We start from the raw sequence: 17,122 nt of genomic DNA, 5'->3' as shown, positions 1-17,122 counted from the left end.
TACTCAGGAGGCTGAGGCATGAGAATTGCTTGAACCAGGGAGGCAGAGGTTGCAGTGAGCTGATGTTGTGTCACTGCACTCCAGCCTGGGTGACAGAGCGAGACTCCTTCTCAAAAAAACAAAACAAAGCAAAAAACAAAACAAAACAAAAAAACCCATAAAACTAAATGGTAGATCTAAGATGAACATATTTCCTATATTAATTAATGAAGGGAACTTAGCTCATTTCTCAGAAGAAAGAATTTCAGAGTGGATCAGAAAAACAAACCAAACTGTATGGTATATAGAAAAAAATACTAAGACAAAGTAATTCAGTAAAATTGAAAAATTAGAGTTGAGTAAAGTTGTGCTAAAAAATGCAACAAAACAAAAAACAAAGCCAACCAACCAAATGAAATAAGATAAAAACTGACAAAACAAAATAAAACAAACAAGATAAGAAACAAGAACAAAAAAGTAAACAAGCAAGAGTCTTAACATTAAAAATGGTAGAATTTAGGCAAAGATAAGGAAAAAAATATGATAACGAAAGGCAGTTTTATCCTATAGTGTGTGCCTCGTGAGACTTTAATAATTATGCTCATCTACACATCAAATACCAATGGCACCCATGTTTATAAAGTACAAATTACAAGAGATAAAAAATGAAAGAAGAAACACAAGCAGTGAGGGACTTTAATTCACCTCTTTCAATCTTTGATAGAGCAAGTGGAACATTGTGGGAAACGAAATAGCATGATTCACAGGTAGATAAGATGGATGTATCTCAAACTATACTTTGAAAATAGAGAACGCACATTTCTTCCATGTTTCTAGGGGATATTTAAAAAAATTAACTATAGAATAGGTCATAGAGAAAATCTCAATACATTCCAGGAGGTAATACAGACACTGTCATTTTTCACAGTATAATAAGAATAAAGCTTAACAACGAAATCAAATAATGAAAAGTGCCTTCTAAGAGGAATTTTTAAAAAGCTCTCTTATTCAACTTCTCAAGCAATAATGTTATATAATCAAAATATCATATTTTCTTAACAATAATACACAGTGATTCAAAGAGTTTGACATGTAAAATTAGGCAAAGAAGTAGGGAAAAGAAAATTCACAGTTTTAAATATTTATATCAATAAATATGCATGAATAAAATAAATTAGATATCCAATTCAAAAAGTTAGTAAAACTGCAGTAAAGTACACTGAAGAAAAGCATAGAGAAGAAATTATTATAAGTAAAATTAGAAATTAATCAATTGGAAAACTGAAAATCACAAACTTAAGCTACCTCCAAAAGCTGACACTTTACAAAATAATAGAATAAATAAAGTAGCAGGTAATCTAAACAAAGGGAAAAAATATCTGCTTCAGGAGAAGAGACAGGTAAGCCAAATATATAAAATAAGAAAATGAAAAAGGGAAATAGCTACATAATTATAGAAAAATTTAAATCTACTTATGTTTTACCCAACTTTATGTAAATAATTTTGAAAATTTGGTTTTAGTCAATTATTTTCTAGGAAAATATAATTGATCAAAATTGACCCCAGAAGAGAAAAAACTTATAACTTTGTTAATTTGAACAGAAGAAATAGGTAAACACACCAGATTCAGTTTTTCATATAGAGGAATGCAATCAAACCTTTAAAGAACATTTCAACTCTTCGAGATCAAAGAATAAAAAAAATCCATATTTTTAATGAAGTGAATAAACTGTTGATATCGAAGCCTGATAAAGAATGTACAGAAAAGAAAGTTATAGGAAAATACCACATATGATGATTAACTATCCTAAGTAAATCACAAATAAGTAGAATTTAATACATCATTAAAAGAGTCATATATCTGAGCAAATAGATTTATTTTCTGGGAATACAAGGTCCTCAGTATTAAAAAATGTAATAATGTACCACCATAATTGACTGAAGGAGCAAAACAGACACCGAAAATGTTGACAAAATTCAACAATTATTATTGCTCAAAACAGCAAAAACATCATTTTTCAACACAATAAAATACACCTATCTCAGCCCAAAGTCAACAGGATGTTTAATGAGGGAAATACTAGAGATAATTCCTCTGAAGTTAGAAACTAAACATGGACGTCTAGTATAATTACTAGGTAACATTAGTTACTGCTAGTATTCACCAATACAATTAGAAAAGAAATTAGGAACCTAGAAACAAAAAATAAACCTATGAAAATTTGTAGCTGATATGATGAATAATCTAAGGTAAGAAACAGAAATATACAATAAACAATAAGAAAATTCGATAAAATAGTGGAGTAAAAAAATAGCACACAGAAATTCATAGCTTTCATATACACAACTTCTAGTTAGAACATATAATGGAAGAAACACTCCATTTACAAGAGTAACTATAAAGGGAAAATATTTATGAATAAAAATAATAAATGTATACAATCTATAGGAAGAAAACTTTGCAACAGCTCTAAAAGACATAAAAGAACAATGGAACAAATGGAAAGAGATTTGATAGTCCATTAATTATATTTGTGTTACTAGGCATAAAAAAGTTGAGCCTAAAATGTGTAATAAGGTAAGTATATTAAAATTAATTTATTTTTCATTTAACAATCTGAGGCAGGTATCCATTGTAGGAGGGTGGTCCCAGACTCCTTCCATCTTGTTGATTTTCTATCTCCTAGAACTGCGTGGTTGTCCACCTCCAGATTGCAGAAAGGAGAAAGAGAATATGGCACAGACACCCTCTTTGTGAATACCTTGGCCTGGAAGTGACACAATATATCTGTTCACCTTCCATTGGTAAAAACTAATCACACGATCCCACCTAGATAAAGGGTGGCTGGAAAATGTAGCCCATAGCTGGGCAGCCACTTTCCAGCAGCAATGTTGAAACTATTTTGGTGATTAATTAACTATCTTTGTCACACACATATCCTTGTATAGGCAGAATCAATGTTATAACAATATCAGTGATCTCATGTTAATTTTAAATTTAAAGTAGCTCAGCATTCTGAATGGTTTACTGAAATAGACAAGGTACTTTTAAAGCTCATATGGGAAACTAAAAAATAAGTATAGCTAGGGCTGGGTGCGGTGACTCTTGCCTGTAATCCTAGCACTTTGGGAGGCTGAAGTGGGTGAATTAGCTGAGCTCGGGAGTTCAAGACCAGCCTGGGCAACCCCATCTGGTCTCAAAATGGTGAAATACCATCTCTATTAAAAACACAAAAAATTGACCAGATATACCAGATACAGTGGTGCACAACTGTATTTCCAGCTACTCAGGAGGCTGAGGCATGAGAATCATTTGAACGCGGGAGGCAGAAGTTGCCACAAGAGGAGATTGCACCACTGACCTCCAACCTGGGTGACAGAGTAAGACTCTGTCTCCAAAAAAAAAAGTATAGCTAGATAAATTTTGAAAAAAGAAGATAAATGAGAGGTAAATAGCTTTGATATGCATGAAAATTTATTATAAAGCCACAGTAATTATAATAGTGGGTCAACAGTGCATGAATTGATGAATAAACCAAAGGAAAATGAATGAAAACCTAGAAATAGTTTTAAATGAATATGAGAAAATTTAGAATTCAATAATTCAGTATAATAGTGTAATAAATGATATGTTTGGCTGTGTTTCCACCCAAAATTCATCTTGAACTGTAGTTCCCATGATCCCCATGTGTCATGGGAGGAACTCTGTGAGAGGTAATGGAATCATGGAGGGGATTACCCCCATGCTGTTCTTGTGATAGTGAGTGATGAGTTCTCAGGAGATCAAATAGTTTTATAAGGGGCTTTCTCGCCTTTGGTCAGCACTTGTCTCTCCTACTGCCATGTAAAGAAGGATGTGTTTGTGTTCCCTTCTGCCATGATTGTAAGTTTCCTGAGGCTTCCCTAGCTATGTGGAACTGTGAGTCAATTACCCAGTATTTGCTTTCTAAATTACTCAGTCTCGGGTAGTTATTTATAGCAATGTGATAACAGACTAATACAATAAATCACTGGGGAAAATGATACAATAGCAGAGTAAACTCTGAACAGATTATAAATTTAAGGATAAGAAATGAAACTATATAAATAAAAAAAGTTGTGGGAACATTTTTAAATCTTAGTTTGGGGAAGATCTTTCTGGTTTAATTCAAAATTTGTGAAGTCATAAAAATTCTCGCCTAATTGAACCACAAAAAAAGTTAAAAATGTTCTATATAACACTTTTGATCTTCTAGTACATTGCCTTTTGTTTCAGGCCTAAACAAATGATTCAATTTAATTGCAGTAATAATAATGGAACATTTACAACCAAGTTAACGCATGAATAGGCAATACCAATTACATTAGAACCACCAGCTGGTTGACAGTTTAACCATTGATTGTAAAGTCAAAGATGTAGAAAGCTTTTGAGATAGAAGTGTCAATATTAATGACATCTATAGTACAAAATATATACTTGTATTATTGAAAGTAGAACAAGCATTCTATATACCAGTTTGATTCTAAGATAATTAATATTTAATTAATTGATCATAATTTCAGTTCCAAAATGGTGTTGTAAACACAAGCTGGCTCCCACCACAGAAAACCAAAGACAAATATACAATGCCAAGATAATCACCAGCAATATCCCAGAACTGAAATATGAAAATGAGTCAGTTCCTGGGCCACAGAGAAGTAAAAAAAACTCTGAGCAGATGGTAAAAGAATTGGATATCCATATCTGCAACACCCCTCCCCTACATCTGCCCAGCACCAAGCATGCAAAAAATTTCTTCTGACTCATGGTTTCTACACTGGAAAAAGTAGTTTGAGGTGGACATCAGGTTCCCCACTATCTTGGGTTTACTGGCAGGAGACCTGTTTCTGCCTCAACCCATGGGCAGCATCGTGAGTGCCTGAAGGGAGAAATATCTCTGAGGACAGCAAGAGACAAAGGAGGGAGGTGGGACTTCCATCCAGCCCTGGAAACCCTGGTCCATAACTCAGGCAAAAGAGACACCAAATCAGAGTGGCTGTTCAGCAGCACCAGGCTCTAGGAAGCATGTTCCACAGGTCCCATGGGCACAAACCCCTAGCCATCCTTCTCATACTGCTGCAATATGCCCTTTGGGACCTCCTACATTCTGGAGGAACAGCACTCTGATTGTCTGCTAGAGCCAAGGCAAATCTGGGCTTAAGGTGCCATCTAATGCTGACAGTGACCTAACAGAAAAAAAGAAAATTAAGAAATTCAACAGGTAAATTACTAAGAACCTCTAAGTAAACATATACAACACCTACCACCAACAACAAAAAGCAAGACAGAGAAGATGGAAATAAATAACTAATCTTTTAATGCAAAGACATATATTTATCTCCACAAAAAACAACAGCAGAGAACCATGACCTCCCCAGATGAACAAAGCAAAGAACCAGCATCAGATAGAAAGAAGATGGCAACTTGTGAGCTCTTTGACCTAGAATTCAAAATAGTACTTTTAAGAAAACTCAGTGAATTACAGCATAACAGCATAACACACACACAAAAAAATCAATTCAGAAATTTATTGGAGAAATACAACAGAAATTGAAATAATAAAAAATACCAAATGGAAATCTTAAACTGAGAAATATGTTTGATAAATTAAAAAATTCACTAGAGGTTCTCAACAGCAGAATGGATCAATCAGAAGAAAGAATCAGTGAACCTGAAGACATCTTACAGTCAGAAGAGGAAAAGAAAAAAGAATGAAAAGGAATGAAGATTGCCTACAAGATGTAGCAAATCATCTCCAAGGAGCAAATCAAAAAATTATTGGTGTTCAAGAGGGAGTTGAACAAGACAAGAGGGTAGAAAGTTTATTCAAAGAAACAAAAACAGAAAACTTTTCAGAAATTGAGAAAAATATAAATATCCAGTTACAAGAAGGTTAGAGAACATCAAACAGATTTAATCTAATGAGACCACCCCAAGGCATATAATCAAATTCTCAAAGGTGAAGGAAAAAGTGGATCTTAAAAGAAAAAACAGAAAAGAAACAGATAATATATACGGAAACTTCAATTCATCAGGCAATAATCTTCACAACAGAAGCCATACAGGCCAGGAGGGAGTGGGATGGCAGTTCCAAAGTGCTAAAAGAAGAAAAACTTGCCATCTAAGAATATTGTATTTAGCAAAGCTTGCCATCCAGGAATACTGTATTTAGCAAAGCTATCCTTTAAATGTGAAAAAGAGATAACTTTTTTTCAGATAAATGAAAGCTGAGAGAATTCACCACCACCAGATCTGACTTACAAGAAATGCTAAAGGGAGTTCTTAAGTCTGAAAAACAATTACTAATGTGCAAAAAAGAAAATGTTAGAAGGTATAAAATCCACTGGTAAAATTAAGCACGAAGGTAACTCCAGAATATTCCAATACTGTAGTTGTGGTATGCAATCCACTCATAACTTTGGTATGAAGCCTAAAAGACAAATCTATCAAAAACAATAATAGCAACAGCAACCTGGTAAGAGACAGGCAATATAAAAAGATGTAAATTGAGACAATGAAAGGTCAAAATGTGGACATGAAGTTAAAGTATAAACTTTTAGTTTTCTCTTCATTTGTTTCTATTCTTTTTTTGTGACTTAAAATGAGTTATCATCTCTTTGAAATAACTTGTTATATCTATAAGATGTTTTTTGTAAATGCCAGAGCAGCCACGATGCAAAAATCTGCAATAGATACACTAAAAACAAAAAAGTAATGAATTATAATATACTACCAGTGAAAATAATTTAACCAAAAAGGAAGATAGTAAGAAATAAAGAAAGGAAGAGAGGAGTTGCAAAACAACCAGAAAACCAGCAATATAATGGCAGTAGTAAGTCCTTACTTATCAGTAATAACACTGAATATAACTGGACTCAATTCACCAATTAAAAGCCATAGAGTGACTGAATAGATGAGGAAACAAGACTGAATTATATATTGCCTACAAAAAACCCATGTCACGTATAAAGACACATAAGAACTGAAAGTAAGGGATAGAAAAGATAACCCATGCAAGTGAAAACTAAAACAGAGCCAGAGTAGCTACACTGATATCAGATAAAACATACAAGTCTGATACCATAAAAAGAGACAACGAAAGCCATTGTATAATAATAAAAAGGACTCAATTCAACAAGAGGATATAACAATCATAAATATCTATTCACCCAACACCAGAGCACCCAATTATAAAAAGCAACCATTAATAGATCTAAAAGGAGAGTAGACTGCAATGTAGTAATAGTAGGGGTTTTCAACACCCCACTCTCAGTAATGGGCAGATCATCTAGACAGAAATTCAGCAAAGAAACATCAGAGTTAGCATTTTACCTAACTGCTGCAAAATATATTATTTTTATCAGCACATGGAACATTCTCCGGAAGATCAAATTTTAGGCCACAAATAAGTCTCAACAAATTCAAAAAAGCAGAAATCTTATCAGCTATTTTTTCTGAACACAATGGACTAAAATTAGAAACCAATAACTAGAAGAACCTCAGAAACAATGTAACCACATAGAAATTAAACAACATATTTCTGAGCGACCAATGGGTCAATGAAAGGATTAAGAAGGAAATAAAAACATCATTAAAACAAATAAAAACAGGAAGACAAAATACAGAAATCTATAGGATACAGCAAAAGCAGTAATAAAAGGGAAGTTTTTAGCAATAAATGCTTATATGAAAAAAGGAGAAAGACTTCAAATAAAAGACCTAATGATGCACTTCAAGGAATTAGAAAAGCAAGAACAAAAATCAAACCCAAAGTTAGAAGAAGGGAAGAAATAATAAAAATTAGAGCATAAATAAATAACATTGAAACTACAAAAATATAGAAAATCAATGAACTGGCCGGGCGCGGTGGCTCAAGCCTATAATCCTAGCACTTTGAGAGGCCGAGACGGGTGGATCACAAGGTCAGGAGATCGAGACCATCCTGGCTAACACAGTGAAACCCCGTCTCTACTAAAAAATACACAAATCGAAGATGGCCGAATAGGAACAGCTCCAGTCTCCAACTCCCAGCGCGAGCGACACAGAAGACCGGTGATTTCTGCATTTTCAACTGAGACGCAAATGACTCTGTCTGACAGCTTTGAAGAGAGCAGTGGATCTCCCAACATGGAGGTTGAGATCTGAGAAGGGACAGACTCCCTGCTCAAGTGGGTCCCTGACCCCTGAGTAGCCTAACTGGGAGACATCCCCCACTAGGGGCAGTCTGACACCCCACACCTCACAGGGTGGAGTACACCCCTGAGAGGAAGCTTCCAAAGCAAGAATCAGACAGGTACACTCGCTGTTCAGAAATATTCTATCTTCTGCAGCCTCTGCTGCTGATACCCAGGCAAACAGGGTCTGGAGTGGACCTCAAGCAATCTCCAACAGACCTACAGCTGAGGGTCCTGACTGTTAGAAGGAAAACTATCAAACAGGAAGGACACCTACACCAAAACCCCATCAGTACATCACCATCATCAAAGACCAGAGGCAGATAAAACCACAAAGATGGGGAAAAAGCAGGGCAGAAAAGCTGGAAATTCAAAAAATAAGAGCGCATCTCCCCCGGCAAAGGAGCGCAGCTCATCGCCAGCAACGGATCAAAGCTGGACGGAGAATGACTTTGACGAGATGAGAGAAGAAGGCTTCAGTCCATCAAATTTCTCAGAGCTAAAGGAGGAATTACGTACCCAGCGCAAAGAAACTAAAAATCTTGAAAAAAAAGTGGAAGAATTGATGGCTAGAGTAATTAATGCAGAGAAGGTCCTAAACGAAATGAAAGAGATGAAAACCATGACACGAGAAATACGTGACAAATGCACAAGCTTCAGTAACCAACTCGATCAACTGGAAGAAAGAGTATCTGCGATTGAGGATCAAATGAATGAAATGAAGCGAGAAGAGAAACCAAAAGAAAAAAGAAGAAAAAGAAATGAACAAAGCCTGCAAGAAGTGTGGGATTATGTAAAAAGACCAGATCTACGTCTGAATGGGGTGCCTGAAAGTGAGGGGAAAAATGGAACCAAGTTGGAAAACACTCTTCAGGATATCATCCAGGAGAACTTCCCCAACCTAGTAGGGCAGGCCAACATTCAAATCCAGGAAATACAGAGAACGCCAGAAAGATACTCCTCGAGAAGAGCAACACCAAGACACATAATTGCCAGATTCACCAAAGTTGAAATGAAGGAAAAAATCTTAAGGGCAGCCAGAGAGAAAGGTTGGGTTACCCACAAAGGGAAGCCCATCAGACTAACAGCAGATCTCTCGGCAGAAACTCTCCAAGCCAGAAGAGAGTGGGGGCCAATATTCAACATTCTTAAAGAAAAGAATTTTAAACCCAGAATTTCATATCCAGCCAAACTAAGTTTCATAAGTGAAGGAGAAATAAAATCCTTTACAGATAAGCAAATGCTTAGAGATTTTGTCACCACTAGGCCTGCCTTACAAGAGACCCTGAAGGAAGCACTCAACATGGAAAGGAACAACCGGTACCAGCCATTGCAAAAACATGCCAAAATGTAAAGACCATCGAGGCTAGGAAGAAACTGCATCAACTAACGAGCAAAATAACCAGTTAATATCATAATGGCAGGATCAAGTTCACACATAACAATCTTAACCTTAAATGTAAATGGACTACATGCTCCAATTAAAAGACACAGACTGGCAAACTGGATAAAGAGTCAAGACCCATCAGTCTGCTGTATTCAGGAGACCCATCTCACACGCAGAGACATACATAGGCTCAAAATAAAGGGATGGAGGAAGATTTACCAAGCAAATGGAGAACAAAAAAAAGCGGGGGTTGCAATACTAGTCTCTGATAAAACAGACTTTAAACCATCAAAGATCAAAAGAGACAAAGAAGGCCATTACATAATGGTAAAGGGATCAATTCAACAGGAAGAGCTAACTATCCTAAATATATATGCACCCAATACAGGAGCACCCAGATTCATCAAGCAAGTCCTTAGAGACTTACAAAGAGACTTAGACTCCCATACAATAATAATGGGAGACTTCAACACTCCACTGTCAACATTAGACAGATCAACGAGACAGAAAGTTAACAAGGATATCCAGGAATTGAACTCATCTCTGCAGCAAGCAGACCTAATAGACATCTATAGAACTCTCCACCCCAAATCAACAGAATATACATTCTTCTCAGCACCACATCGTACTTACTCCAAAATCGACCACGTAATTGGAAGTAAAGCACTCCTCAGCAAATGTACAAGAACAGAAATTATAACAAACTGTCTCTCAGACCACAGTGCAATCAAACTAGAAATCAGGACTAAGAAACTCAATCAAAACCGCTCAACTACATGGAAACTGAATAACCTGCTCCTGAATGACTACTGGGTACATAACGAAATGAAGGCAGAAATAAAGATGTTCTTTGAAACCAATGAGAACAAAGATACAACATACCAGAATCTCTGGGACACATTTAAAGCAGTGTGTAGAGGGAAATTTATAGCACTAAATGCCCACAAGAGAAAGCAGGAAAGATCTAAAATTGACACTCTAACATCGCAATTAAAAGAACTAGAGAAGCAAGAGCAAACACATTCGAAAGCTAGCAGAAGGCAAGAAATAACTAAGATCAGAGCAGAACTGAAGGAGATAGAGACACAAAAAACCCTCCAAAAAATCAATGAATCCAGGAGTTGGTTTTTTGAAAAGATCAACAAAATTGACAGACCACTAGCAAGACTAATAAAGAAGAAAAGAGAGAAGAATCAAATGACGCAATTAAAAATGATAAAGGGGATATCACCACCGACCCCACAGAAATACAAACTACCATCAGAGAATACTATAAACACCTCTACGCAAATAAACTGGAAAATCCAGAAGAAATGGATAATTTCCTGGACACTTACACTCTTCCAAGACTAAACCAGGAAGAAGTTGAATCCCTGAATAGACCAATAACAGGCTCTGAAATTGAGGCAATAATTAATAGCCTACCAACCAAAAAAAGTCCAGGACCAGATGGATTCACAGCTGAATTCTACCAGAGGTACAAGGAGGAGTTGGTACCATTCCTTCTGAAACTATTCCAATCAATAGAAAAAGAGGGAATCCTCCCTAACTCATTTTATGAGGCCAATATCATCCTGATACCAAAGCCTGGCAGAGACACAACAAAAAAAGAGAATTTTAGACCAATATCCCTGATGAACATCGATGCAAAAATCCTCAATAAAGTACTGGCAAACCAGATTCAGCAACACATCAAAAAGCTTATCCACCATGATCAAGTGGGCTTCATCCCTGGGATGCAAGGCTGGTTCAACATTTGCAAATCAATAAACATAATCCAGCATATAAACAGAACCAAAACAAGAACCACATGATTATCTCAATAGATGCAGAAAAGGCTTTTGACAAAATTCAACAGCCCTTCATGCTAAAAACGCTCAATAAATTCGGTATTGATGGAACATACCTCAAAATAATAAGAGCTATCTATGACAAACCCACAGCCAATATCATACTGAATGGGCAAAAACTGGAAAAATTCCCTTTGAAAACTGGCACAAGACAGGGATGCCCTCTCTCACCACTCCTATTCAACATAGTGTTGGAAGTTCTGGCTAGGGCAATCAGGCAAGAGAAAGAAATCAAGGGTATTCAGTTAGGAAAAGAAGAAGTCAAATTGTCCCTGTTTGCAGATGACATGATTGTATATTTAGAAAACCCCATTGTCTCAGCCCAAAATCTCCTTAAGCTGATAAGCAACTTCAGCAAAGTCTCAGGATACAAAATTAATGTGCAAAAATCACTAGCATTCTTATACACCAGTAACAGACAAACAGAGAGCCAAATCAGGAATGAACTTCCATTCACAATTGCTTCAAAGAGAATCAAATACCTAGGAATCCAACTTACAAGGGATGTAAAGGACCTCTTCAAGGAGAACTACAAACCACTGCTCAGTGAAATCAAAGAGGACACAAACAAATGGAAGAACATACCATGCTCATGGATAGGAAGAATCAATATCGTGAAAATGGCCATACTGCCCAAGGTTATTTATAGATTCAATGCCATCCCCATCAAGCTACCAATGAGTTTCTTCACAGAATTGGAAAAAACTGCTTTAAAGTTCATATGGAACCAAAAAAGAGCCCGCATCTCCAAGACAATCCTAAGTCAAAAGAACAAAGCTGGAGGCATCACGCTACCTGACTTCAAACTATACTACAAGGCTACAGTAACCAAAACAGCATGGTACTGGTACCAAAACAGAGATATAGACCAATGGAACAGAACAGAGTCCTCAGAAATAATACCACACATCTACAGCCATCTGATCTTTGACAAACCTGACAAAAACAAGAAATGGGGAAAGGATTCCCTATTTAATAAATGGTGCTAGGAAAATTGGCTAGCCATAAGTAGAAAGCTGAAACTGGATCCTTTCCTTACTCCTTATACGAAAATTAATTCAAGATGGATTAGAGACTTAAATGTTAGACCTAATACCATAAAAATCCTAGAGGAAAACCTAGGTAGTACCATTCAGGACATAGGCATGGGCAAAGACTTCATGTCTAAAACACCAAAAGCAACAGCAGCAAAAGCCAAAATTGACAAATGGGATCTCATTAAACTAAAGAGCTTCTGCACAGCAAAAGAAACTACCATCAGAGTGAACAGGCAACCTATAGAATGGGAGAAAATTTTTGCAATCTACTCATCTGACAAAGGGCTAATATCCAGAACCTACAGAGAACTCAAACAAATTTACAAGAAAAAAACAAACAACCCCATCAAAAAGTGGGCAAAGGATATGAACAGACATTTCTCAAAAGAAGACATTCATATAGCCAACAGACACATGAAAAAATGCTCATCATCACTGGCCATCAGAGAAATGCAAATCAAAACCACAATGAGATACCATCTCACACCAGTTAGAATGGCGATCATTAAAAAGTCAGGAAACAACAGGTGCTGGAGAGGATGTGGAGAAATAGGAACACTTTTACACTGTTGGTGGGATTGTAAACTAGTTCAACCATTATGGAAAACAGTATGGCGATTCCTCAAGGATCTAGAACTAGATGTACCATATGACCCAGCCATCCCATTACTGGGTATATACCCAAAGGATTATAAATTATGCTGCTATAAAGACACATGCACACGTATGTTTATTGCAGCACTATTCACAATAGCAAAGACTTGGAATCAACCCAAATGTCCATCAGTAACAGATTGGATTAAGAAAATGTGGCACATATACACCATGGAATACTATGCAGCCATCAAAAAGGATGAGTTTGTGTCCTTTGTAGGGGCATGAATGCAGCTGGAAACCATCATTCTTAGCAAACTATCACAAGAACAGAAAACCAAACACCACATGTTCTCACTCATAGGTGGGAACTGAACAATGAGATCACTTGGACTCAGTAAGGGGAACATCACACACCAGGGCCTATCATGGGAAGGGGGGAGGGGGAGGGGGGAGGGATTGCATTGGGAGTTATACCTGATGTAAATGACGAGTTGATGGGTGCAGCACACCAACAAGGCACAAGTATACATATGTAACAAACCTGCACATTATGCACATGTACCCTACAACTTAAAGTATAATAATAATAAATTAAAAAAAGAAAAGAAAAAAAAAATGCAAAAATCTAGCCAGGCAAGGTGGCAGGCGCCTGTGGTCCCAGCTACTCAGGAGGCTGAGGCAGGAGAATGGCATGAACCCGGGAGGCGGAGCTTGCAGTGAGCTGAGATCCAGCCACTGCACTCTAGTCTGGGCAACAGAGCGAGACTCCATCTCAAAAAAAAAAAAAAAAAGAAAATGAACTGAAAAGTTGTTTTTTTAAAGGTAAACAAAATTGACAAGCCTTTAGCTAGACTAAGAAAAAAAGAGAGAACATCCAAATAAATAAAATTAAATGAAAAAGAAGATGGAGCGACTGAGAGCACAGAAATACAAGGAATTGGAGACTATTATGAACAACTATATTGCCAACAAATTGAAAAACCTAGAAAAAATGAATACATTTCTGGAAACACAACCTATCAAAATTGAACCATGAAGTGATAGAAAACTTCAATAAACAACAGTGAGTAATGAGATAAAAGCTGTAAGAAAAAGGCTACCATCAAAGAAAAGGCCAGGACCTGACAGCTTCACTGCTGAATTCTACCAAACATTTATTTATTTATTTATTTACATTTATTTATTGAGACAAAGTCTCACTCACTCTGTCACCCAGGCTGGAGTGCAGTGACATGATCTCAGCTCATTGCCACCTCCACCTCTCAGGTTCAAGAGATTCTCCTGTCTCAGCCTCCTGAACAGCTGAGATCACAGATGTGCACAACCATGCCCAGCTAATTTTTGAATTTTTAGCAGAGATGGGCATTTGCCATGTTGGCCAGGCTGGTCTCAAACTCCTGATCTCAAGTAATCCACCTGCCTCGGCCTCCCAAAGTGCTGGGATTAACAAGTGGGAGCCACCATGCCCAGCCCTCTACCAAACCTTTAAAGAAGAACTAATACCAATTGTACTCAAACTCTTCAACAAAACTGAAGAGAAGGTAATACTTCCAAACTTATTCTATAAGCCCAGCATTACCCTGATACCAAAACCAGACAAGGGCACAAGTGAAAAACAAAACTACAGGCCAACATCACTGATGAACACAGATACAAAAATCCTTAACAAAACACTAGCAAAGTGAATTCAACAACATTACAACATATTGAAAAGAACATTCACCATGATCAAGTGGGATTCATTCCAGGATGCAAGAATGGTTCAATGTATGCAATTTAATAAACATAATACATCATATTATTAGAACCAAGAAAAAAGGCTTATGATCATTTCAATAGATACTGAAACTGCATTAGGTAAAATTCAACTTGGCTTTATGATAAAAACCTTCATCAAATATGTTAATATAAGGAGTTTAAACAACTCAACAGCAAAAAAGCAAATAAACAATTCAATTAAAAAGTGGACAAAGGATACGAATAGACATCTCTCATGGAAAAAAGATGTACAAATGACCAACAGGTATGTAAAAAAATGCTAAACATCACTAATCATCAGAGAAGTGCAAATCAAAACAACAATGATATATCATCTCACCCCAACTAGAATGACTTTTATCAAAAAGACAGGGAATAACAGCCGCTGGTAAGGATATGGAGAAAGGGGAACCCTTGTAAACTGTTGGTGGGAAGGTTAATTAATACAGCCACTAAGGAAAACAGTATGAAGTTTCCTTTAAAAACTAAAACTATAGCTACCATATATGCAGCTGGGTATATATCCAAAAGAAAGGAAATCAATATGTCAGAGAGATATTTGTACTTCCATATTTATTGGAGTTGTCTGTATAATAGCCAAAATAAGAAATCAACATTTGTGTCCATCACTGGATGAATGGATAATAAAAATGTGGTATATATACAATTGAATATCATTCAGCCATGAAAAATGAAATCCTGTCATTTGCAGCAACATGAATGAAACTGGAGGTCATTGTATTAAGAGAAATAAGCCAGGTAAAGAAAAGCAAAAACAAACATTACATGTTCTCACTCATATGTGGGAACTAAAAAAGTGGATCTCATGAAGATGGAGAGTAGATTGGTGGTTACCAGAGGCTGGGAAGGGTAGAGGAAGAGAAGGATGAAGAGAGGTTGATCAATGGGTACAAATATACACTTAGAAGAAATAAAATATAGAGTTTGATAGATCAGATGGGTGACTGTAGTTAGCATTAATCAACTGTACATTTCAAAATAGCTAGAAGAGAATAATTAGAAAGGATTAATATTTAAAGTGTTGGATGTCCCAATTACCCTGATTTGATTATTTGAAGGTGTCAAATTATTGCAAGTACTATGAAAATATATATATATTTCTTATATACCTATAAAAATAAAAAAATTGATCATTGACAACATGACTATGGTCTCAAAGGATTGTCATAATATTTTGTGTATCACTCATTGAAAGATTAATTATACTAATAGTCTTAATAGATCAGTAATAATCTTTGCTCTGTATTAAAATTTTCAGAACATTTGTTATACTCATTTGCTAAACATTTACTAGATGCTATTATTTGTGTTTGGTAAAAAATAATGAGTGGAGTTCCATTTTATTGACTATATTCACACACACAGGCACGTGTACACCCACATGCACACTTCTGCATGTACACAACACTCTTTCTCAGTGTGTTCCAGGGTAGAGAAAAAATAATGTCCACAGCAGGGAAATCTTAAAAGCATATTCATGAGTCAGAATTCTGTTTTTAGTTCTATTGTGAAGGATAATTGTTTGTTACCATAAATAATAGCATGTGCCTTGGTTGCAGTTTTCAACCTGGGGAAATATTAACTGCATATATCCCTCTGTGAAACGCAAGCTCTTTTGATTTACTTCTAAGTAAATCTAACAAAATATCACTTAATATCAGGCATTGATTACTTACATAGGCACAGAAGACTTTATTTCACCCAAAATAAACAACAAACGTCAACAGATGTAGTACAGTGGTCCAAACCTCTGGACAATCACACGATAAGCTCATTAGGAAGTTTCCAGTCACTTTTTTTTTTTTTCAAGATAGATGATTGACCTCAAAATCGAATTCCAGGTGGTGTTTTCTTATGCAGGCACAGAAAAACAAAAACAGACATTATACGTTCTCACTCATAGGTGGGAACTAAAAAAAAAAAATCAAATTCCAGGTGTTTTCTTATGCCCTTCAGGGTTACACATTTGATCCAAACCATTCAATTCTTTAGAAATTTATTTTAGAGTAAACAACCTGTCATGGGCAGGATGCCAAGTAATTCTGTAGAAACTAAAAGAACACTTTGCTTGGTCATTGAATAAATGTGTTAATTGCTCTTTTCTGCCATAGATTTTAGTCTAACTTTTGTCCTTCACTCTGGCATATCTGAAATGCTGATTATAAATCTAAAGAACTGGAACTGTAGAGCTGATGGCTGCAATATTCAATTTATACTATCTAATACTAACAACATAGGTCTTCCAGAAGTGGCTTATAAATATTGATTTTACAATGGAAACCTCCAGAAAGAACATAAA

The sequence above is a fragment of the Macaca mulatta genome, chromosome 18 (assembly GCF_049350105.2).
Source record: "Macaca mulatta isolate MMU2019108-1 chromosome 18, T2T-MMU8v2.0, whole genome shotgun sequence".
NCBI lineage: Eukaryota > Metazoa > Chordata > Mammalia > Primates > Cercopithecidae > Macaca > Macaca mulatta.
Note: the sequence above shows the minus strand (reverse complement) of the source record.